The following is a 25,474-nucleotide window of genomic DNA, read 5'->3' as shown; positions in this document are numbered from 1 at the left end:
GTTCCGTCAGGCTTTGTGTTATCCACAAACCGAAATCCGATGCTGGTGCTGGGGCACCCTCGGAACTGCACTGGACTCCCAGAAGGAGCCCGCAGGCTGGGGGCAGAGTTTACAAGTAGCCGCCAGCTTCCCACTCTGCCCCGTCCCGCTTCCCCTCTGTTTGCCCTTCTCCCTGGGTCTTCAACTACCAGGAAAGCGCTATGGGCTCAGAGGAAGAGAAACGAAAAACTGTAGGAAGTAGAAACACGTTGCAGGAACTGTGTGAGAGCCAGCTCCTCCAGGTACGATCTCCCACACCCCAGGGCCTTCGTTTCATGCAGCCTATGTTTTTTTCACTTCAATATTTAGATGGCCTATAATTCAATCATTTTAATTTGAGGTTATACATGACCTTTTGGAAAAAAAAAAAGCAGTTGCTTCAGAGGGGATTGATGACTCATTAAATGATCAGTGATGCGTGTGTGTGAATTAACTCGATCTGCTTGCCCAGCCAGGGGAGGGGAAGTGGGCTGTGGTCGGAGGTTGTCAGCAGACACTTCAGGCCCCCAAGAGGAGGGGACCAGGTGGGATGTGTGGTGACGCGAAGCCAGTTGAAGGACAAGAAAGGGGCGGCCTGTGAGAGTGGGGGAAGGATCGAAGAGAAAGGAACTTGAACCACTTAGACGCTTGTTCAGCAATAGTTTTATTCTGCATAAAGACTGGTTTGCTGAGGCAGCCTGGTACCTAATACCACCAACATCAGTGTCCATCGTGCATAAGGTGGCCGGGTTTCACAAATAAAAAAGTACAGGAAGCCGAGTTAAATTTGAATCTCAGATAAACAATGAATTAATTTTTTATGTAAGTATGTCCCAAATTGTTTATCTGAAATTCAAATCGAAGCAGACATCCTGAATTTTATCTGGCAGTGTTCACACTGGCTGAGCACCTGACATTTGGCAATTCTGTGAGAAAGATGTTTGCCGCACTTCAGTGATGGGAGAGCTGAGGCTAAGAGGGGTTGTGGTTGACAGCTTCTCAGTTGGTGGAAAAGAGTCCTTCAAAGCTGGTGTTCCTAACCCTTGGCCATCTGTGGAGAATGCATTGGAGGACGAAACAGCCAGCTTGCAAACATACTTTGAGCCATCTGGTGTTTGTCTCGGGGTGGCAGAAAGGGCACCGGATCAAGAGAGGCCAGTGGCAGGCTCTGCTCACTGAGAGGACTGTCAGAAAGGCGGCATCAAGCTGAAAGAGAGGCCTGGAGGTTAGCCCCTGGGTTAGGGCTAAAGTAGAGGGGCCTGGAAGAAACACAAGAATCACCCGGTCTACCTTCTTTGTTTTATAAGGAAGTTGAGGACTAATGAGGTGATGTGGCTACTCAAGTCACAGGAAGAATGACCAGCGTAGCCTAGAACAGAATCAGAGTCTCTTAAGTCCTCACTGAGTTCTTCCTACTACATGGTGCTGGCATAGCAGATTCTTACTAAAGCCTCCAAGTTTCCACACAAGGCTACAGTACCCACCTGTGGAAAGGACCACGTTCTGCTTATGAGTCATGGCCCTTGTTTTGTTTTCTGTTGAAGTAAGTACTGCCTACGTAGCCTCTTGTTAACAAGAGGCTGGGTTGTGTTTTATACCCTGGTTAACAAAGACTAGGGGCTCAAAATTCAGGTTATGTCATTCATTGTATTAGATGTCATTTAGGGCTCGTTCTGTGTGTTTCCAAAATCCAGTGACTCAGTAGAATGAAAGAGAGACCTAAAGTTTTGCTTCCTTCTGGCTTTAAAAAAAATTCAGTGGTTTTACCATGTAGTCTCCCATTCCTGTCTGGGACAGAAATGTTGTAGACCAGTAGTCCCAGTAGTCTGCTTACACGCTACTAGAGACTCTGTAGTGTCCAACTGGGAAGAAAGGAGTGTTCAGGGCAAGTAAAGGAAGATGCTTCTTCTCAGGTAGAGGTTTCTATCCCCCAGTTCCTCCAAGGACCGAAGGCTTTATGGTAACAGATGTGGGTGTTCTCCAGAGCCTGACTTTGCCTGTTTTTTTCTGAATCCTTAAGCATGGCCTTCCTATATTTTCAGGGCTGTCTCTTCCTGGCTTTTAAATACACAGGAATGAAATGTTCTTTTTAAGTTTATTTGGTTTACTTTAGCAGCTTTTGATGTAAACTGTGGATTTGAGGATAAGACTTAGTGAAACCAGTAGCTGTATCCACACTGTCTCATCCCTCAGTAAATTAGCACGTGGGAAACTATTTAGAGGGGAGGAGGTCATTTATGAGAAAGTAGATGCTTTTCTTGTTCTCTTTTCATGTGGCTTGCTTCCTTCCTAACATGATGGATATTCTCTGGTGTTTCCTTGGAAAGCAAAATATCCCATATTAATGTAACATGGCTTCTTTGGGAAGCTGGAATTCCGTGTGCCCGTCCACAGATGATTTCTTCGAGCACCTCTGCATTTGTACTGTTCGCTGCAGAAACGGAGTTATCCTTGGCAAGTTGTTTCTTTTTTGTCTCAGGAGTGATGGTGTTAAACATTAGCCAGTCAAAGCCATAGGCAAAGACACCCTATTATTCAGGTTTTGTTGTTACCATTTATCTCCTTGGTCTTTGCCCTGCCTGCCCTCCAGGAGTCATTGGCTCAAAACATTATGCAATGGGTTACTTCCTTCCGTGACGTTAACAATGTTTGTACTTGACTCTTTACAGATTAGAGAATATGAAACAGAATGTGAAACTGAAAAGCTGAGGATATGTGGTAAATGAAACTGGCCAGGATCTGATCCGCTTTGTAAGCCAAGTAGGCGCAGTCCTCAATTCAGAGTAGCTTGAGAATAAGAAAACCTTTTGGACACTTATTAATGTCATCTGTTGATTGACTGATTGGTTTTTAAAGATCTGAAGAGTGAAACTTCAGTTCCAGAGTACAAGCCATAAAAGTAGCATGGTTTGGGGGCTGGGGGGAAGGTTTCAATGAAGCCCAAATAGTTTAAGTGACTGAATTAATACTTTCAGAGGAGCCAAATAAATGTGTGCCCCTGAAAGGCACCTGATTTGGAAAATCCAAAAAGCTACCAGTTAGCCAAGAACAGTGCTCAGCAGACGAAGGGGCAGCGTGCCTGTGGGACCCCCGGGGCCTCTGAGGGTTAGTGGGACGCAGCTGTTTCGAGGCAGATGGGCAGTCTAGTGAACAGCCCTCTAAGTGGGTGGGGCCCTTTTTACTCAAAAGAATTGGGTAAACATCTAGGCTGCTTAATTCCATTTTTCTCATTGGATCCTGGTCATCTCCTGGTCCCAGATTTTATGATTTCCTAGCTAAGAAAAACATGTATGGTTAAGAAATCTAGGCATTTTACCCAATTTCTTTAAGACCCACTCTACATCCATCTTGGCAAATAGTCAGTGGTTAAATACTGCATTGCTAGCTGGTATCATAGTTTGTAAGTATGTAGCTTATCTGCCTAGTAGACTGCAAATACTTTGAATGCTGAGATGATATCTGACAGTTCTCTGTTCTCTTCCTGATTTCCTAACCTGTATCTTGTACCCTGTACAGTCACCTATTACACAGAGGAGATCTTCCCCTGGTGCCTGACACACTCATCCCAGGCATAAGACGGGGCAAAGCCTTTTTCCCAAAGTCTGCTCACATATGGGTCGCCCACAGAACGCTTATATGTCTCTCACACTAATGGAAGTGAGAGGAAAGCATAATCCAAACACAGTGCACAACTCAGCCATCATTTCTATTCATCACAGTCTCAGATACACTTGCTATTTTTGTAATTGGCTCACGTTTTTCTAGTGTGATCTGGACCACTGGAGAGACTTCCCATTTACTGATAATTCACAGAGTGAGCGATGTTTTCCCTGATATGTCTAAGTGGCTGGTATAGAAGTTCTGTTGAATTTTGGTATTCTGTAATAGCATTACCCAAAAAGTGATTTCCCCAGCCAACAAATATAATATCTCTCCCTGTAAATATTTGTACTTTAACTAAACTACATGTTACAAGGATTGCCATTTATTCTGATTCAGGGCAACTAGGCAGGTGTTATAAGAAAAATAGGCAACTCTCTTGAAAAGCCACCTAATCCTAAATAAAACATACACAGTATGTGGAACCCTGCCTTGATTATGATGGAAATGGTTTACATTGGAAAGTCTAAATGCAGTACCCCCTAAAGCCAGAGTGCCCTAAAATCTGCTGAGTGGGAAGTGACCACTGAGCCAAAAGATTAAGGTACCGCTGTTGCTGCCAGCGGTTAGAGGGCTGCTTGGCCACCTGCAGCATCGCACGTAGTGCAGACAGTGTTTCCAAATCTCTCATGTATAAAACTGGACTCTCAGCAGCTAAGCACAGACATCTCTTTACATCTGCCACCGTGTATCTAATTCTTAATGTTGTGGATCTTGTTAATTGTTGGCAGAGGTCTTTTTTACTGTCTGTGAAGCGTTAGGATACAATGTAAGGAAGCATAAAGTGATTAAGTGTGAAAGAGCAAATAGATTTTTAGATTAAAATTTTGCTCTGTTCTCTTTTCAAAGCATGGAATTTAGGCCTTTGCCATTTATGCTTGTCTCTGCTGCAGCCCCTATGGCATCCCACCCTGTCATCCTCAGAAAATATCAATAATCTGGCTTTTGGTTTCCCATGAGAAGAGTTGAGAGAACTGCAGGGCTGGGCAGGAGAGGGTTAAACCCAAAGCTGGGTTTCCAGAAATTCCAGGCAGAGCTTTGTGTCACTGCAAAATAACCTGTTCATTAGGCATTCTGCTGCATCATCCTTGGAACTTAAATTCCCATTTCCATGTTAGTGAGTATTTTTGGAAGTCAATGAATAGTATTAACTTATGCTCTGAAAAAATGAAGCGATCTCGTGACAGGTTTTGGAAGCACGGTTGCAGTCATTCCCGTTTTAGATTGTAGTAAATTCCTTCTGCGTCAAGCTCACTTTTTGTTCGTTTTCTTTTCCTCCCTTCGTCACGTTCGTTATCCCTTCGGCAAGCTGTGCCTGTCTCTCCTGCTACACTCCCACCAGTGACGGCCAGGACTTCCGCAGAGCCTCCATCCAGCAGCGGAGCTTCATTTCTCCCACCCCCCTGGTCTTTTCCTACCCTGTGGTGAGACCTGTGCCTGATTTTCAGCTCTTCTGGGGTAGTGTACGATTACTTGAAAGAAAATTAGAAAGCATTTTACATTGCTTATTACAGAGCACTAATTGAAGCTCCACCAGACCCAAGGAATTTATTCTGTCATTGATGTGTGCATAACTCCTATTAACATTAATAAAGTTGTTTAGAATCAAAGGGCCGGCAGAAACCCATAATAGCAAATCCATTTTGATCCTGTTTCACGAAGTGACTCATACCCACAGGGCATCGACAAGCATTTTAAAGATAATTTTTACAACTCCCTTTTAAAAAGTACAGAAATTACTGAATGTATCATAACACACGCATGTACTTCGGAGCAAACCTTGCTGGTTGCCATCTGCGCAGTACTGTCCCACTCAGGCTGGAAGTCGCGAACTTTGTCCGTATTTAATCCGCGTTGGACATATCGCCTCTGGCTGGCGCTCCTTCACATGTCCCCTGGGGAGCTGGAGTGTTCGGGACTCGGAAGTGTCAAGGGCATAGCAGATGGGGAAGGCACAGGTGCAGTCGGAAGGGAATCCTGCCCATGGTCACCCACAAGACAGGGAAAAGCAAATAGAAGTGTTTGTTCACCTGAGCCATCTGTGCCCGCCCTCCCTCTGTGGGTATTGACAGGTAGCATCGTGAAATGAAGAGCTGAGGGAAAGGGGGATTCTAGCCCAGACATTTGTGAAACTGTCCGAACATCCCACTTACCAATCTTTGCTGTGGTAGAAGGACCACAGAGAATCCGCAGATGTCATAGAAACAGGTGTTTGTCACTGGAAGATATCCTGAATCTTTCACATAAAATGCAAACGCTAGGAGGTAGAGCTATGCTTTCTCTGTCAGTGTATGTATTTGTACAGTTATTATTTTCTCACCTTAATAGCCAATAAGAGGAAACTTACTGCATAAATTCATTCCATATTTAGGTCTCTGTGTTTTTTCCCCTCTCTTCCTACCTCTTTTTCTGTCTATAATGGGGCATTGATTTATACAAATGTACCCAGTGCTTGGAAAATGAGTTCACTTTGGGAGAAAGACCAGAGATACTTACACATTTATGTCTGATTTGGACATATAGTTGGTATCCTTTCGGTGCCCTTTATTCTTTTCTTCGAAATGTTAAATTTTATAACACTTAGGTTAACACTTAATTTTAAATGTTGCTTTTTTCAAATCGCTCTTCCTGAAAGGTAGAGAGGGAAAACATGAAGTTAATTTTCTTAGATTTTTGAAGTGATCATAATTGAATTATTTCCCTAATGACTGGCAGCATCTCACCTGGATTTGTCCTTGGAATGTCACTGAACTTTTCAAGAACTTTGAGTTCTCTTTACTTTTATCTGGGGTTGGGAAAATGAGTATTCATTTCTGTAATTGCTAATCTGAATGTTCTAAGGAAGAAAAATATGGAATATCCCTTTAATCACTGACCTTTATTTCAGACCCTGTATTTTTTCATAAAAAATAAATATACAGTTTCCAAAGAGAAGCAACAACACTGGCTATCAACACGTAGAATCCATCTGGCACTGTGTGGATAAAAACATGCCCAGAATGCTTTCCACTTATTCTTCACTATGGTGCTGCAAACTGGGTCAGGATTATCCCTGTTTTACAAATGAAGTGGCTGGAGCCAGAGAGGTAAAGCCAGCCTTCCTCAGGGCCACACATCCAGGAAGGGTGAGAGCCCAGATGAGGGAGGATTGAGGGTGGGGCTGCGCCATTAATGCCCAGCACTGCCTTCTGCTGCATCTTGCTGGGGTCAGGGTACGTAGGACCAGTGTCAGCCGAATGGGTCATTTGTTCCCAGAGACCCAGTTTGACCTCTGGTACCTAACAGGGTGCCTGGAGCATGATAGACACTCAGTAAATATTTGTTAAATGAGTATATTATCAAAGCCAAAGAATTCATTAAAATTTATCATCTCGTCCTGGAGACTGTCCTTGGCCACTGCTGAATCCATTTTGAAACCTCTTTGCAGGTGAGTTTAAAAATATATGTAGATGTAGACATATGTTTAAAATACCATTACCAGAATTTGCCACATATGCCAGTGTGGTTAGAGGCCTCCGGTGACTAAGATTTTCAGCAAGTCAAAGATACACTATTAGTAGTAGAGGTACTATTTATATATACTTTCTCTTTGATTTCAACTTATTTAAAGGGCTTTTTATTTTTTTCCTGACTTTAAAATTTTTGTTGCAGAAAATTTGGTGAGCTATAAGGGAGGAAATGAAAATATCTCTTAATCACATTATACTGAGATAGCAATGTTAAGATGTATTTTTCCCTCTTTCATGGATGGGGTATATATCATATATATCTCTATGATTGCAATCTGGCTTCTTTCATTTAATATTAAATTATCATTTTCTAATGGGATTGAATAATAACTGTGGAGTTTTCCATTGTGTGAGCAGATTAATTTAACCATTCATCATCCTATTACTATGCAATCAAATATTCTCATATTTTATATTATAATAATATTGTAATAAACATTCTGGAATGAAAATATTTGCTCACTTATTTGGTTATTTCTTGATGAAAGGACTAATAGACTTGACTAAGTAAAAATATAAAACTTCTATGCATAAAAAAACCTAAATAAAAGAAACCTTAGGAAAACTATATTTACCACAAATACATCAAAATTCTTAATACTCCATGCCCTGGTTTCTTTTCACTCAGCCTAATTTTTTCCTCACATTTGCATAACTAGGCACTCATTCTGATTTCTTAACCCTCACGCTGGTACCCCATTCAACTAAAACTCTTCCAGTTAAGCATTTCATTCTTTGCCCATGGTGTCCGTGATCCCATGCAGCGGGACCTGTTCTTCTCTACAGGGACTTCCCATTGATCGCCTGACCCTTGTCATTACCTCTGAAGGTCCCTAAGTAACTTCTGTACATTCCTCTTGGATACAACTTTAAAACAAAAAAGTAAATTCAGACTGCTGTGCACTGTGCCAAGCAATGAGACAGAGGTTTTAAAGTATGACATAGCCCCTGCCATTGAAAAACTTCCAGTCTACTTAGAGATAAGACATGACCATGTGATAGGTAACCGTGGATACGAGAGACACTAGATGAAAATTACTGGAAATTTCTATTTGGTAAACCTTACCCACAATCCCTCTGTTTTCTATAATTTCTAGAATTCCATTGGCCTGTGCCTTCAACACACCTGGGTCTGTCTTGTCACTTCCCTTACCCATGAGGTGATTTCGTACATGGTAATGGTTATGTCCTTAAAGTTTTTTTTTTACCCATATGGTCACCATGATGGCAAGATTTCTGTCTATTTTGTTCGTTATTGTATCCCCAGCTTTCAGAACAGGGTATGGCACATAGTATGTGCTCAGTTAGTATTTATTGGATGTATGAATAAAAAGTATGCATTTTCTTCTTGAAGTGGAGGCTAACCAGCAAACAGGTATGTACAGTCATGCATCACAAAGGGATATGTTCTGAGAAATGCATCTTTAGGTGATTTCTTTGTTGCTTAAGTGTCGTAGAAGGTACTTACACAACCTAGCCTAGTACACACATAGAGTCTTATGTTATAGCCTATTTCTCCAGGCTACAAACCTATACAGCATATTACTGAATACCATAGGCAACTGTAACACACATGTAAGTATCTGTGTATCTGAACACATCTAAACATAGAAAAGGTACAGGAAAAATATAGTGTAATAATCTTATGGGACCACTGTCGTATATGTGGTCCGTCGTTGACCGGAATGTCGTGTGGCACATGACTATACTTAGATTGGCACTAACTACGGCCAATTCAAAGGAGAGTTTGTGGTGGGCAAGACCTCTAGCTTAAATGTCAGACTAATGGGGGTTCAAAGCTGTAATCTTGGGCAAGTTAATCAATTTCTTCCAGATTCAGATTCTTTAGCTGAAAAACAGGGATAGAACCTACTCAACTGGGCTGTTAATAAGGGTAAATGAGGTTTATATAAAGACTAGCTGAGTAAGTACTCAGTAAATGTTAGCTATTATTAATAAATCTTTTCCTTTATTTATTGTCAAACTACAACCTATTCTCAGGGACATATAAATAGAAATTGATTCATGATGAGAAATAATATATAAGCTTTGGAGTTAGATAGGCCTGGCTCTGCCACTTGAGTAAATTACTTAACTTCTCTGCACTTTATATTTTATTTATCAATTGAAAACATAAAACATGACCCATTGCATGGGGTTACTGTGAGGACTAAATGAGTTAATGTATATAAAGTGCCTAATATGTTCAGTAAGTGCTTTTTTCCCTACATTTGTCTTGGTTCAGTTAGAACACCCTTCTCTTTGTGGTTTTGCTACCAAGCATATATGTCTCTGCCCCCAGTACAGTGTTCTTCTATTTATTTTGGTGTGACACACAGAATTTAATACATTTTAATATCACAAATCTGTTATACATGTGTGATTGAAAAAAAAATATTATTCCACAAAATGCTATATATTGTATGGTGCTTGTATTCATTTGCTAGGGCTGCCATAACAAAGTACCAGAGACTGGGTGGCTTAAACAGCAGAAATTAATTTCCTCACAGTTCCGGAAGCTAGAAGTCCAAGATCAAGATGTCAGCAGGTTTGGCTTCTCCTGAGACCTCTGTCCTTGATTTGTAGATGACCATCTTTTTCCTTTAGTTCTTCCTCTGCATGTATCTGTGTCCTAATCTCCTCCTGTTAGAAGGATGGTAGTCATAGTGAATTAGAGCCCAACCATGTGACCTCATTTTAAGTTAATTACCTCTTTAAAGGCCTTATCTCCAAATGCAGTCACATTCTGATGTGTACTGGAAGTTAGGGTTTCAAATATGAATTTTGGAGAGACACAATTCAGTCCATAATAATGCCCTCGATATTTTTCTCTTTTATCTCATTAAAGAAAATGCTGGGCACGACTAACGAAGTTGAATTTTTTTGACCCACTAAATTGTCTACGGCCCACAGGTTGAAAGGCACTGCTCTAGTGGGTTGTGTGGGTTTACCCGGTTAGTGTGAAATTGGAACCAGCATTAGGACTTGCCTTTGACTTACTGTGGAGACAGCCCCAGAGACTCAAAACAGTAAGAATCAGAGTGGACAGCCTTCTGCAAACACAGAGATTACCTTAGCCCAGGGTTGGCAAACATTTTCTGTAAAGGGCCAGATAGTAAATATTTCCATCTTTGCAGGCCATACGGTCTCTATCAAGACAATTCTGCTGTTGTGGTATGGAAGCAGCCACAGACAATACGTAAACAAATGGGCATGGCTGTGTTCCAGTAAAACTTCACTGTGGACACTGAAATTTGAATTTCATGTAATTTCCATGTGCCATGAAATATTCTTTTGATTTTTTTTTTTAACCATTTAAAAATGTAAAAACCATTCTGAGTTCATGGGCTATGCAGAAACAGGCAGTGGCCAGATCCAACCCATGGCTGTGGTCTGCTGACCGCCGCCCTTGCTGGCAGAGCTCAGGCATCTTGCTGCAGGCTCCCAAGGAATTGGCCCGGGTGATTTTCCCCTGTCCATGCAAATTCTTAGCTGATTATCTTATTTGACCCTTATGATGATCTGTCTTTATTTTAAAAAGGAAAATCTCTGTGGCACGCATGATAAAAAATTATTTAAAAAGCAAATGTTACTTTCTTGCCAGAGGGAACTCTAACTGTGGCTTGGGGGTGAGGCTGGGGAGGGGGAAATCCCTCTTAAAGGACACATAAAATTATTGTTTGTCAGACAGTGAAGTTTGGGGTAGAGTTAGCATCAGAAAGTCTACACAAAAACAACAGAGCTTGACTCTAGGAAGGGGTCTTCTTTGGGAAGCTAATAGTCCGGGAAGTGGAGTGACCAAAAAAAGGCCTGGATTTCCTCATGGTACACGGTAGAGAGCGGCTCAACTGCAGGAGCCTGGCCCAGGCTCCTCCTAGGGTGGGGGTGGCTAGGGGGTGACTGAAGTCTCCTGCACTGGGACCCCACATCCTCCACAACCCCGCAGGGTTCCTTTTGCAACCTACAATGTGGGCCTCCTGAGTGGCTGTCTCTCACTTTCTGTGGGGGCTGCCTGCAGTCTCAGGGTGCCGGTCTCGGTGCCTCTTTTACTAGAGGGTCCAAGAGAACAAAGGTGTCTGAGAGAGCCAGTCCGGCCATGCGGTTTCTATGCTCCAAGGGATTTATTCCAGTGGTGGCTGGAACAGTGTGCAGAGTGCGTGTCTAATGATAATGGACAGGCTGACCGGATGCAGGAGAGGGCCTGGCAGACACGGAGGGCAAGCTGCCCCCGAGACTGGGGCACAGACTTATTCTCCCTCCGAGCTATGCTAACTGCTCTCAGTAGGTCGGGACTCCGGCCTGACCTCATGATTGTGTGTATTCCAGTGTGGGAATCTGAAGAGCCCTGAAAATTTGCAGGGGGGAATGGTATCCTGTGAGTTATTTCCAGTATTTCAGACTGTCTGATGGGAATTATACATTCATCCACAGCAAGCCTGCAAAGGCAGGCTGAGCTGTTGTTGCTTCCATTGGCAGGAATGAGCTGATGTCACCTTCTGACACTGGGAGAGAAATGTTGAGCTCCTACTATGTGGCACAGAAAGGAAACACCTTTATCCCCAGGGATTTCCCATCTAGGGATGCTGGACTCTAAACCCCGTGGCCCCAGGAAACTGTTTTTGATTGACCTGAAAAGATTGGGCTTGAATATCTAAAACTTCACTTTAAAAAATCAGTAAGATAAAACTAAAATGATTTGTGTTTATTTTATTATTTTTATGAAACTGCTTCATGCCCTCCTAACGTATAATAATAAAATAACTTTCGCATAACAATCATCTCAAATGAATAAGAAACACAATTTAATGAAATGGCACTTTTAAGCTTTTAGTGCAGCAAATTTTTGAATCATCTTGCTTAAATTAAATTGCTGTGCTCTTTTGCTTTCAGTACTTATAAGAGCTCTGTTTTGTTTCTGGTTTCACTGTGTTAACTCTAAGATTTTTTTTAATTGAAGTATAGCATTCATGCAGAAAAGTGCACAAATTGTTAAGTGCACTGATAATGAATTTTCATAAAGTGAGTACTCCTTTGTAACCAGCAGCCAGATGGAGAAAGAATTCACTTAAACACTAGATGCCCCCTCAGACCCCACTCCAGTCCCTAACCACCCCAGCTTCCACCAAAGGTAACTACAAAGGTTGGCTTTATCTATTATGAGCTTCATATAAATAAAATCATGCATTAGGTATTCTTGTGGTAACATTACATTAACTATGAAATGTCCGATTTCCTTAAGTACTAAGTTTGACAGTTGGTGTCTCTGACATTTCACTTTGACATTTCTTGTTTTATTTTTATTGTGAAGGTACATCCTCAGTCTCTCACATGCACATGTTGGCATTTGAAAATCTTTCAAATTTTTTTAGAGCAATTTTTGGGAAACCATGGATAAGTCAAAAATTTGTGTTATTTTCAAATATGAGTTCCGTCGTGGAACCAATGCAGCGCAGACAGCTAGAAATATAAATGAAGTGTTTGGGAAGGAATGGCTAATGAATGCACGGTACGTCAATGGTTTGGGAAGTTCTGTTCTGGTGATTTTAGTCTTGAAAATGAGCCACGTGGGCAACCTGAGACCAAGGTGGATAATGATGAGCTGAAAGCTGTAGTGAAAGCGAATCCATCTCAACCTATGCATGAATTAGCAGCAACATTTGACATTACTATTCCAACAATATTGGACCATTTGAAACAAATTGGCAAGGTAAAGAAGATGGATAGATGAGTTCTGCATGAGTTAAATAAGTGTGAGAAGAGAAATCAGCTTGAAGCTTGCCTTTGTTGTCACAACATAAAGGCAAACCATTTCTACACCGTATTTCATGTGTGATGAAAAATGGATTCTTTTTGACAATCACAAGCATTCAGCACAATGGTTGGATAAAGATGAAGTGATGAAACATAGTCCATAACCGAATATTCATCAAAAAAAGCTAATGGTGTCTGATTGGTGGTCCAGTGCTAGTATCACCCGCTACAGCTTCGTGAAACCTGGTTAATCAATTACAGTGGCTGTCTACTACAACCAGTTGGATGAAATAATGAGGATGCTTGTGATTAAGCAGCTGAAATTTGTCAATAGAGACAGGCCAATCCTCTTCCAAGACAATGCTCGACCACGTGTTGCACAAACAACGCTGCTCAAACTATAGAAGCTGGACTTGGAAACTCTGTCATCCACCATATTCACCAGACCTTGCACCAACTGACTACCACTTCTTCCAGGCTTTGGACCACTTCTTGCAACGAAAAATATTCAGTTCTCAACAAGCTATGGAAAACGTCATTCACAATTTCATCACCACTCGCTTTCCAGGCTTCTTCGCTGCTGGCGAAAACAAGCTACTGTTAAGATGGCAAACTGTGTCAGTAGTTTAGTCGTGTACTCTGGTTAATTGTACTGCTTCCTGTTTGAGATATAATAAACTACACCTTTGATTCAAAATCGGACTTTTCATATTTAATGACCTAATATTTGGTAGATTCATCCATGTTATGAGTTGTAGTTTGTTCACTCTCATTACTGTGTAATATATTGTATAACTATATCCAAATGTATAGCCTTTCTATTGTAGGTGGGCTTTCTAGTTATTTGCAGTTTGGGGGTATTACAAATAGTACTGCTAGGAACATTCTTGTACATGTTACGGGTGAGCATATGTAACATTTCTGTAGGAAAGACTGTAGGTGGCAGGATCCTGGGTCGTAGGATATGTGTGTGTGTTCAGCTTTGGTGGACGCTGCCAGTTTTCAGTTGACACTCCCACCTGCAGCGTATGAGAGTTCCAGCTGCTCCATATCCTCACCAGCGCTTCATGCTTTTTGTCTTTGTTTTGTTTTTGTCTTTTTGACAAAGACAAAAATTTTAGTCAATTTGGTAGGTATAGATAATGCATTGTGGTTTTAATTTGCCTTTGTTTGATGACTTTTTGTGTGTTTATTGGCCATTTGGATTTTCTGTTTTGCCTTCTCAAGTAATTTTCCCATTTCTTTATTGGATTGTCTGCCTTTTCCAAATTGATTTGGAGGTGATGGGAGTTTGAGTCCTTTCCCCCTTGAACAAAGCTGCTCTATTCCACTTTTATCTAATATTTTGAAGTTTAGCATATGCCTTGAAAATGTCTGTGTGTATCTAACCTTCAGAAATATCAATAATAATAAGAGAATTTTTTTTTTGAGAATGAAATGTTTCCCACCATAGTGGATTCTCCAAGTATGTGGCATGATCACCGGATATCTTGGCATAATTGTCACGTGCTTGGCTTTGATAACATCCACACACATACACAGAGTTCTGCTAAAAATAGCTTGAAAACTATCAGACTAGATATTCTTTAACATTCCATTCAGCCTCACGATTCTGGGACTCTCTAATATTGTAGCCAGCCCACACTCAGAGGGCTCTGCACACTTCACTGTTAACCTTGATCTTGTCAGCATTCTGATGGATGCTGTGTGCATTTCACAAGCCTTCCCAGGAGTCACCCCAGTGTCTGTCTGGAGGGTCTTGGGAGTGGTAATCTGGTTGCAAGAGAGCTAGGGGACTTGTCCAGCAGCTGCACTTGCAGCAGAGCAAAGCATTGTTTCTGTCCAGACTGTGGATTGCAGAGTCCTAGAAATAGCTCAATTTAAAAGGGCAAGTCAGAAATAATTCAAATACACTACAAAATCAGAGTTTTTGTTTATTTTCTTTTTTACCTGATACGTAAGTGATGTGATCACCTGACAGGAACTCATTACAAGACAGAAAAGAAAGACATGATTATTATGAATATAATCTTTATTCTCATGAGTCTTATAAAAGCAGCATCTTCTTTTTCCTCTTGACAGTCAACTAATTATTCCAGTGGAATTTATTTCATTTATTTCTTCCCCAAATAAACTGGATTCTTCAGCCTTAAGGTTTAAATATACCACTAATAATATGACATTATCTCAGTACCACTACTACGATTGCTTGGGGGTTGATGGAGATTGGGGAGGGGGAGCTAAAGCCCTGCCCCCATCCCCAGCCACTTGCATGACTCAGTCCACCCATGTGTGCCCATGAGTCCAAAATCTGTATCTCTCTAGAGCCATGAATGCTGGGAGCCCTACACCCGGCCTCTAGGGTAGCCCAGGATAAGCTCTTTACTGGTCTTGTGGTGCCTTGCTCAACAGTGAGCCTCTGATTCCCTCTTATGCTGCCAATAGTTGATGAGAGAGGATCAGCCAGCTTTTTGTAGTCTGACCTTCCTGCCCTCTCCTTCTGTGGTCAATAATGCTTTCTGCTGGCTGAGCACTCTCATGCTCATCTCTTTTTCTCTCCATCCCTCCTCCTCCTCCTCCTCTCTCACTGCTCTGTACTCCCATTCCAGCAAATGACAAAACAACAACCATGACCTTACTTGAGTCTGCCGGACTTGCTGGAGTGAAGCCAGAAGGACCCGGGCCCCTGCAGGCAGGGAAGCAGATGGGTCAGCAGTGCACCCCTCCTGCCTTCCCCAGCCCTGCACCCAATGGTGAGGGAAGGCCACAGTCAGTCCAAAAAGAGGCTCAGTTTCCTAGGGAACTCTGTATTTGCTGGTTCCCATCCTCCTCCCTGGCGATCGGGCTTTGTTTGTATGCTTGCTTGTTTAATGTATTATCCCACCATTTGGAACTCTTTAATTTTTCAGGCAATTGACTTTGGGCTTGCAGAGAATGTTGTAGCATGGAAGGATTCAGGACTGTTCTGTATTTTGAATCCGTTGTTATTTTTGTGCACAAGCTGCCCAGTTTTTACCTCCTGCTGCACAGCCAGGACAGCCATAGCCACAGGAGAGCTACAGAGGGGAGGGGGAAGTCACCTTCCTGCCCCTCTCCCCATTCTCTGCTTTTGAAAATAAGACTCAAACATTCACGCAGCTGTTCCTTAGCAAGTGGGCTCTGCAAATGTGTTGCCTGTGTCATCAACCCACACAGGCTAGAGGAAGACTTAGAATCCTAATTACAAAACTTACATAATTTGGTCACAGAGGTGAACAAAAAAGGATAAGTCTCTTTGAATACAACTAATGACTAGAAGTATCTCCTCTGTGCAAAGCATTGGGCCAGGCAAGGTGCCAGTGGCCTGAAGATACATTTAGACGAGGTTTTTGCCCTCAAAGAGCTATTTCCCTTGAAGCAGATAGTGCAGTAAGTTGTACAGTAGAGGTACAAATAGAGTGAGATTAATTCTGGTGGGAGAAATTGGGCAAGTGCTTGAGGGAGGGATTTATGTTAGAGTTGGCTTGAGGGACAGGTTGGTTCTCTGTTCTTGCAGGTAGAGATAAAAGCACATAACAGGGGAGAAACAGGACAGGTGAGGGCCCAGAGGAGGGACAAGTGCTGGAAATAGCAAGTGCTCTGGTAAGGCTGGGTGTGAAGGGAGGAGGAAGAAATGAAGAAATGAAAGAGACGCCTGATGAAGTGGGTTTGGAATGATGGTGGGTGGCTTTGAATGCAAAGCTGAAAGTTTGACTGTGTAAAACATTTGTTTTTCTAGCAGCGTCACCAAGCCCTGAGCTTCCTGGGAGATGGCTCAGAGGCACCGCAGGGAAAGAGGTCTGGTGTTCCAGCTGCTCCCTCCGATTCTGGAGGAGAGAGCTGCTCCTCTCCGTTTTGTATGCAGGGGCATTGTCTTTCTTTTAGGAGGGTTCCACTTTAAGAAACACTAAAACACATTGGTATATGCATGAGCCCTGTTAATTTATTTGATCGGTCACTCAACAAATATTTATTGAGTGCCTGCTACATATCAGGCCCTCAACTAGGTTCTACTGAAAGACTATTAAAGGTTTTTGAACTGGTCAGTGGCCTGGTGGCCACAGTGCTGGGTCTTGAGTTAAAAACCTGTCTATGCCACCCTCTAATTGTAAGATCTTGGACTAGTCTCTTGGCCTCGATGGACCCAGTTTCTCAGTTGGAAAGCACAGGGCTTCCCAGGTGAGATATTCTAGGAGCGACTTGATCAGTGCTATAATCCAGAGACCTTATATGTGTCAATAGGGTGGAAAAGGAGAGACCAGAGTCAGAGGCCAGTCAGTAGATGATGGCAAGAGCTTTCATTTATTCAATCAACAAACATTCCATACTCAGTGCCAACCACTGTGCTAAGTGTTGGGAAAATAACAGTGACCAAAACATAGTCCCCACCCTTGAGGCACTTTCTGCGTAGGGGGCAGCAGAGGAACTGGGAACATGGGTGATAGATCTAGAGAGGTAGTTTGAAACTCATCACGTGGGATGATAGTTGGGACCATGGAAAGGTATGAGGTACCAGGAAAGAGAGAGCCAAAAGGGTTTGAGAGAAAAAGAGTTATGAGGAGATAGAACCTGGGAACATCCTGAGGGGAACTGCTCCTTGATAGAAAATGCTGTCTTCATCTAGCCAGTACAACACACCCAACCCCCAAAATATCCTCTTGTGGCTAAGAAGTTAGGACACACCAAAGAGATAATGTCCATTTCGACACGCAGTTCTCCTTGACTGAGTCACTGCTATATATGAAGCAGAATTACACCAAAGCCATATTATGGTTTTGTATAATAGCTGGTCTATTTGTTTTCCTCAGAAAGGTTTTTAATATGTACCAGTGATATGAAAAAACTGATCAGGGTGGCAGCCTTGGCTGCCAGCCCCTCGAATCCTTCCCCAGACCAGCTGGCTCTTTTTTTCCCCCTTCCTTTTCCCCAAGTAACTGGAGCAGATCCAGAAACAGATTCTGAGAGCCTCAAGCTTTTCCTTTTTTACCCTTCAGTAATTACATGTCACAGGTTGTCTTCCCTGTTAAGAGTCTGAGGCTGAGCAATTAGTCTCCCATTGTCTTTGCAGGAAATGACATCCTTATGGCTTCTGGGGAGGGCAACTGTTGACCACTCTGGTTACAGCCATTTGGAAAATGTCCAGCATTTCCTCTAGTTGATCATTTAGGCTGACTAATTTAGAAAGCTTTTATAAATGTGCGAATGAACTGTGGTTGTCAGGATCGGAAACACTACTGGGTCCATCCCTGGATCCAGAGGAGCCTCTGAACTATTGCTCAGGTGTCTGGATGCACTGTCTTGTCTAGCCTGTGACTGAGCCCAGAGCCTTGGCATTCTGTTCCCTTTATAATGCTTTAATGGGACTGATTAGTCAGGGTGTTTTCCAGCTGCAGGTGATTGAAAACCCAACTCAAGGACTCCTAAACAATATGATATTTATTGGAAATCCAGAGGTGCCACAGACTTCCAGAGTTAGCAGAAGCTCCCAGAAAAACATTCTTCACATCTCATTGGCTTCAGTTGGGCCATATGCCTGTTCTTAAACCAATCATTGGCAATAGGAACAGGTTTCTCTTGGATCAGCGCTTTTCAAGCCGTAGTGTGCACACAGATCACCTGGAGAATCTTGTAAAATATATTCCGATTTGATCAGTTTACGTGGGACCTCAGAGCTGGCAATTTCCAAGAAGCTCCCAGGTGATGCACATGTTGCCAGTTGACACGCTGCAAAGCCTTGGACCATTCAGTTCCCCAACCCCTAGCTGGGGGTGTCGTCACCTGCCCATGGGTCACTGTGGGTGAAGAATTATGGGGGATCTGTTGGGAAGAAGAGAGAATGACCCCAGGCAGATGAGAACTGTATTAGAGATACTTGTTTCCAGTGAGTGTATAGTGAGAATTTTACTTTTAAACCAGGAATCATACAATAGTCTTTGGGCGTATATTAGAAGCAAGAAGGACATGCAGTGCTACATGTTGTGTGGGAGCACCCGTAGAAATATTAACTCATTCATGATGATGTAGATATTGTAATTCTCGAAAACAGAAGATAAAACAGTCATGCCACCCTCTTTATCATTCAGCTGTTTTTCTTAGTAATTAATACCCTATATCTAGTGTGTCTCAAACAGAACAAATTCAAATGAAATGGATTTAAATGTCCTTAAAGTATAAAAAGAGTACACCAAGTCCAGCCTCTGTTTTCTGAGTGGCTGTCTCATCCATCTTAGCTATTGGGGAGGGAGAGTACACCCCCATTTGTCTTAAGAGTCACTTGACATGATGTTGAATGTGAAAAATGCTGCCAATGGTGAATTTCTGCCAAAGCAAATGGTCGCGATGCCCTTACAAGTGGTTTTCAGTGGAGAAAATCATTATGCTCTCTTCATTTGAAAAGGAAGAACTATTCTGTAATTTTTGTTTGTTGGTTTTGTTCTTGACAGAAGACACATAGGCATCCTTAGCTGCAGCTAAGACCAAAGCACGGTGTCTGTCCTGAGGCTGATTTGTCACAGACTCAGTGGGCTCAGAGTGAAATATGTGGCCAGGTGTTGAGTAGCCCTCCCTGAGATAGTCGCTTTGGTAGCTGCCACCCCCTACCTCATACGCAAGGACAGCCTATCTCAGGAGGTACTCACAGGGGAGATGGAATTCCCACCCACCGCAAAACCTCTGGCTCACGTCTGTGAGACTGATGGGAAGCTGGAGCTTCTCTGGTGTCTGGTGGAGGGCAGAGCAACTCTGCTGGCCTTGCCAATGTGGGTCACCAAGGTGCTGTACTTAGGAAATCGCGGGCTTTTCTTTGTAAAGGCTCTGGACCAGCTAGGGAAAGCTGCTAAACTTGAAGCCCCAGGAAGGCAGGAATTGTGCTTGCGTCGCACAGGCACCCACATGTTGACAGAATGAACAGCTGGTCTGTTCCTGGGAGATCTGTCAGTCAACAGCATGGACTAAGTTTTCATTCTCTAAAGAGAGTAGAGAACATTTTGTTGCCTGACTTTTGTAATTTATAATCTAAAAATAGAATGTTTAGGTGTCCCACCTACATATTTAGGACCTCATAAGCTGCCAAAGAGAGATGAGATAATATTATTTATTCACTGAGCTCGCATAGGGCAAGCAAGATTGCACTATTACTCACTGATTAATTCTAACAATCCTGGTCAATGTGTCCCTGCTGTGCCTGCTATCAGGGAAGACATCATTATTCATAGTTGTGGAAGGAATAAAAAAATGGGGAAAAAGGTAGGCTCTCCCCTTCCCTTTAAAGGCTTACGACCTAAAGATTAGGGTAAAGTAAGTACATTTACTTAAAGTGTACATATAAAATAAAATGTAATTTTGAAAAAGAGAGAAATACAGAGGGGTAAGATAATACCAAATTGTGAACATCAGGGAAGAAAAGGCAGTGAGAGTGAAGAAAGCTTGGGCTTTTGACCTGAGGACCGTGGGTGGAATTCAGGGGTCTGTGAACTTGGAGGCGAAAAAAAATATCTTGTCATTTTCATTAACCCTTAACTGAAATAAAACATCACCTTCTATTATGAAAGAAGCATTAGCTATTTTTCCCCAATCAAAATTATTAATATTTTTATAATATATTACAGTTATAGGTGTCTTGAAATACCATTTATGCCTAACAGTACTTTAAAATTACAGTAGTTATTAGGGTTTTGCTAGAAGTTATTTAAATACTGAAACAAGCCCATCACAATTTTAAATATTTTGATAACTATATAGCAATATACTTTGCTTTTTTTTTGAATCCCATGCATTTCATGTGTTAATTTCAAGCACTGGAAAACATTATTCTGAGAACGATGTGTCTAGACCGCCATAGCATAGAAAGGTAAGAGCCCTTGCCTTAGGAAATGGTGAGGCCTCCTCCCAGCAGGTGTGGGCAGAAGGCGCTCAGAGGCAGGACAGGGGACTGGACACTACAGCATCTGACGGGATGATGTGGAAATAAAGCCGAGGTGAACTTGAATCCCAGGCTAATGATTTCACAGATAAATGTGCAGGCGATGGGAAGTGGTGGAAGGTGTTTCTTTTGAGGAAGGACAGGCTGTAAGTGTGTTTAGGAAGGATGCCTTGTAGAGCCATGAGAGTTGGATGGGGAGGGAATAAATGGGAGAGCGGTGTCTGCCAGGCGGGATGCTACCAGATGGAGTGTAATGACAAGAATGGAGAGAAGCTGTGCGTTCCTGCACGATGTGGGACTCGCACAGCAGGTTTGGGCCATGGTTCGCAGTGGCTGTGAGGGAGGCCATGTTAGGTTTCAAGCCTGGGGGACCAGGAGAATGATGCTAATGGCACAGGTTTATTGAGTGCTTACTGTGTGCCAGATGCTGTTTTAATCCTATCTATGTCATTTATATGATATTTAATCCTCATAACAACCCTGTGAAGTCAGTACAATAATCCCTATTTCACAGATAATAAAATGAAATCTAGAGAAGAACAGTTAGGAAGATTGCCCAGGGTCTCACAGCTAGCAGGGAAGAGGGGAGGATGTTATTGAGAAAAAAGGGAGGAATCGATTTAGGGGGAAAATGTTATGAGTTCAATTTTAAATACTTTTCCATTGTTCTCTTGTCTTCAGTTATTTCAAAGGGCTTAAAATTCAAATATTCAGAAGCAGTTTGTGGTTTAATTTCATTGTCCATTTTTTAACTTATTTTTTATTAGTGAGTGCTGAGATAATCTGTAAATTGGTTTCATCTTCCTGTGAAAAACAAAGAGGAAACTGGAGGTGGAGTTTGGTACTTTGATGGGTGCCCAAAACAGAGGAAGAGGTTGCTGTTTCCAGAAGAGGAGCACAATATGCATTAAATTACTTCTGCTTAATGATGTGTTTTCTTTTGTTGTGGTACTGTTTTCAGGACCAGTCCTGCTGCTGTTTTAGAAGACATGTGGTGTATATAAAGTTTGTGATAGTTGGCGGAAATTTTGGTAAGTGTTGCTGCATTTGTTTCTAATACCTTTTGTTGTTAAAGGGTGCTCGTGGAAGGAAGCTATTGCCTTGTTCTATGCATCTTTTAAATTTGCACTAAACTTAGAACGGAATTTTGTAATTAAATGTGGCATTGAATTGGTGTTTTCTGACAGTATGACGTTTTTCCTTGTTATTACTGATGTTATTAAGCAACATAGGGTTTTCTAAAATTTGGTGAGTCTAAATGTAGGAAAGTTGTGGATGCAGGGTGGAGAATACCCTTGACAGTTTATATTCTAAGCCAGCCACAGAATGTAAGAGCAATGAACTTGCAGACCAAAAGAATAAAGTCTCCAAAGCAGAGAGATCCTTATGGCCTGTTACGTTGCAATGAGAGAGAAACAGGCAGCTTGGAGAAGGAGAAATTAAAGGAAGTTAAGAATCCTGCATGCTGCGAGCCAGCCCACAGACTACCATAACAGGGGCCTGGGAGACCAAGAACATTCTATCCTGCAACCACCCAGACCTTGCTAGCTGGCAGCAGTAAAGGGGACAGTCTTGGGGTCTTAGGGGCCAGGAGACCTGGGTTAAAACTTAAATTCAGCATCTACTGGTTGTTAGGTAACCTCTCTGAGCAGGGGAGAAGGGAAGGTATCAACGAAATAAAAGGAAGAAGGAATTGGTTTGGGGGGATGATGTTATGAGTTCAATTTTAGATATTTTCCCATTGTTCTCTTGTCTTCAATTATTTTAAAGGGCTGAAAATTCAGATATTTTGTAAGCATAGTTTCTGGTTTATTTCATTATCCAGGGTTTTTTTTTATTAGTAGTAGTGAGTGCTGAGATAATTTGTAAATTGGTTTCATCTTCCAGTGGGGGAAAAAAGAAGAAACTCATTTTCCTCTTCTGTAAAATGAGGCTTAGAATGTTACCTCCCTCATAGGGTTGTTGTGAGACTAAAATGAGCGAGGTAGTGCTGGAGCATAGTAGTTGCTCAGTGAAGCAGTCGTTCTTGATAACAGAGCAGCCTTGTTTGGGGACTGGACATTTGCCAGTGAGGTCAAGCCACCAAGAGGTGTGTATCTTCCAGCAGGAGGGCTGCTGGGGGTGGGTCGGTCACACCTGCATGACATCACAGGGCCTCCCAGCTATTCACCACCTTCCCTCCTCCAACAGTAGCCGCCTCATAACGAGCTGTGGGAACCCCTGACATTTCCTTTCTTCTCCAACCCTGGTGACCATCCTTAGACCAGCTTGGCTAATTTAACTTCCCTTCCTGCCACCTTCACAACCAAGTGAGATCTCCTTGTTTGAGCTTTGTTAGTTTTTTCGGAGTTAATGTTATTTCAAAGTACATTAACAAGAAGAAAAAGAAAAGTTGGGGTAAATGATACCTTTGGTTTGGACCTCAATTACCATGTTTAGGCTTTCATTTCCAAACCTTTCTTTTGGTTTTATTTTTTGGTCTATGTTTATTATGTAGCCTTCACAGAGATCTAATTATTAGACTGAACTTTTTGAGCTTTGACTAAAAGAATTTGGGGCCTTTACCTGCAATTGGGGACAATCAATTGCATCACTGCAGACAGGCTGATGCTTTTAAGGTCAGATGTCTGTAGGTGACTGTGGTCCAGTTTCATGGCATCAGAGAGATGAACATGGCCTCAAAGGTTGTCTGGCCCAAACTTCTGCTCGCCAAAAAAAAGTGCCTTCTACAGAATCCCTGAAGGGGAATTCATATTGCACAAGCCACCTTGCTTCAATTAAAAAAACAATTAAGGACCACAGGGAAATTTTTTTAGGGCAGGATGATAAAATTCTTCTATATCTTAATTGTGGTGGTAGTTATGCAAATGTATGCCTTCGTGAACACTTAACCTAACCATACCCTAGAAAGGGTGAATTTTGCTGTATGTTAATTTAACCTTAATTTTTAAAGTGGAAAAAGTGAGCAATTAGACAAACAACTGGAAATTAGCTCAACTTGTTAAAAAGAAAGAGGAATGGAAAGGAGAGAAGGGGAGAGGGCGAGAGGGAAGGAAAGGAATCTAGTCCTTAATATACTTTCCACGGACGGGATAGCACCTGGCACATGGAAGGTACTTGGTAAATGTTTATTGAATCACCGACTGCTTTTAGTCCCTTTTTAAGTAAGTCAGCTCACTTTCTCACACGCCAGCCCTCCGGATGTTTGAGACACTCTCCTTCATCATTCACCTTTTCTTCTCTGGCCTGAACTTATGACCTCCCATCTTGGACTCTGCCCTCTGACGTTATTTTCTCATCCTTCCCCACTTTCCCATGCTCCTCTTGTGCACGCAGCCCAGCAGGAGAAGCGTTGCCCCAGAGGCGGTCTGGCCCAGAAGGAGCACAGTGGGTGCATTGCTTCTGTGGATGATGCTAATCCTCCTCCTTCACAATCAGTACAAGGTGCCTGGTAATGGGTCATGTAGGACTTTTTTAGAGCAGTCTTCTAAGAAAGGAGCTCCTAAAGACGGAGGGTAGCAGTCCAAGAGCCCAGGTGGCAGCACATACATCCTCTTGACCGAAATGAAGCCAGGTCCTGGAACCCTTGGTTTGAGACAGCCGTGGTGCTGTTTATAAATCTTCAGGAGCAGTGGTGTTAATAATGTGTCACAAATCCTGATTCTTCGTTAGGAGTCATAGGAAGATTGAAATACTTAAAACTAAAACTTGTGGGTGCCTTGAAAAACCTAGATTTTTTTTTCCTGGCCATGCCAGGGGGAGATATATAAATATTTAAATAGAGATAGAGATCAGTGGTTCTCAACTGGGGTCAATTTTACCCTCCCAGAGGGTAACTGTTAAATTCTGAAGCCATTTTTGGTGGTTACAGCTGGAGGAGGGAGGGTATGTGCTAGTTGCATCTAGTGGGTGGAGGCCAGGGATGCTGCTCAATGTCCCACAGTGCACAGAACAGCAACGCACACGCATGTGCGTGCACACAACACACTCGTGCACACGTGCAGAAAGATCCAGCCCAAAATGTCAGTAGTGCCAAGGCCGAGAAACTTGGATATTAGAAGTAATAAAAAAAAGTGTAAATGTCTAAAGCACTCATTATTTTAAAGATGTAAAAATTTAAATATCTTAACATTTAATTATATGTAAATATATAATTAGAAAACAAATCAGTTCAAAGACTCATAGGACTGGAAAGGCTACTAAGAGACTATCTCTTCTATAATCCCTGACTCTAAGCAACAAATGACCTCAGTGAATTCAGACAGATGGGTCTCTGATGGCTTATACTGAATGATGGTCAGCTAAAGATAAAAATGAGACTCACACAACATGATCCCAGCATTCACACAAAAGAGGTTGTCTTGCATTTAAATTTCAGTCCCAGCTTCTTCAGATGTGTTGGTCTTTCGGTGACCTCTGAGATGAAATGGTATTTCAGTCTGGGCTGGTCCTTCCTTTTGAATGTGGTGTGATGAAAATGTGCTTACAGAGGAGAAAGATCTCATTATAGATGATTAAGATGGAGTATTTTGGTACACAGCACTGTTTATTTGCATCGGTTTGATAGTGACACCACAATCTGGTTTAAATGTGAGTC

The 25,474-nt window shown here is 42.2% G+C and overlaps 1 protein-coding gene across 3 annotated transcripts in view; it reads left to right on the top strand.

Moving 5' to 3' along the window:
* The window catches only part of FYN (FYN proto-oncogene, Src family tyrosine kinase), a 197,127-nt gene that overhangs the window by 62,141 nt on the left and 109,512 nt on the right, over nucleotides 1-25,474 (top strand). For all 3 annotated transcript variants that reach the window (XM_012642840.1, XM_012642839.1, XM_012642837.1), the window contains exon 3: nucleotides 21,839-21,908. The gene's annotated coding sequence lies outside the window, so the exon portion shown is untranslated. The remainder of the gene's footprint in view (nucleotides 1-21,838; nucleotides 21,909-25,474) is intronic.

Source organism: Propithecus coquereli, unplaced genomic scaffold, assembly GCF_000956105.1.
Source record: "Propithecus coquereli isolate 6110/MARCELLA unplaced genomic scaffold, Pcoq_1.0 Scaffold189, whole genome shotgun sequence".
Taxonomy (NCBI): Eukaryota; Metazoa; Chordata; class Mammalia; order Primates; family Indriidae; genus Propithecus; species Propithecus coquereli.
This window is presented reverse-complemented; position numbering and strand designations above follow the sequence as displayed.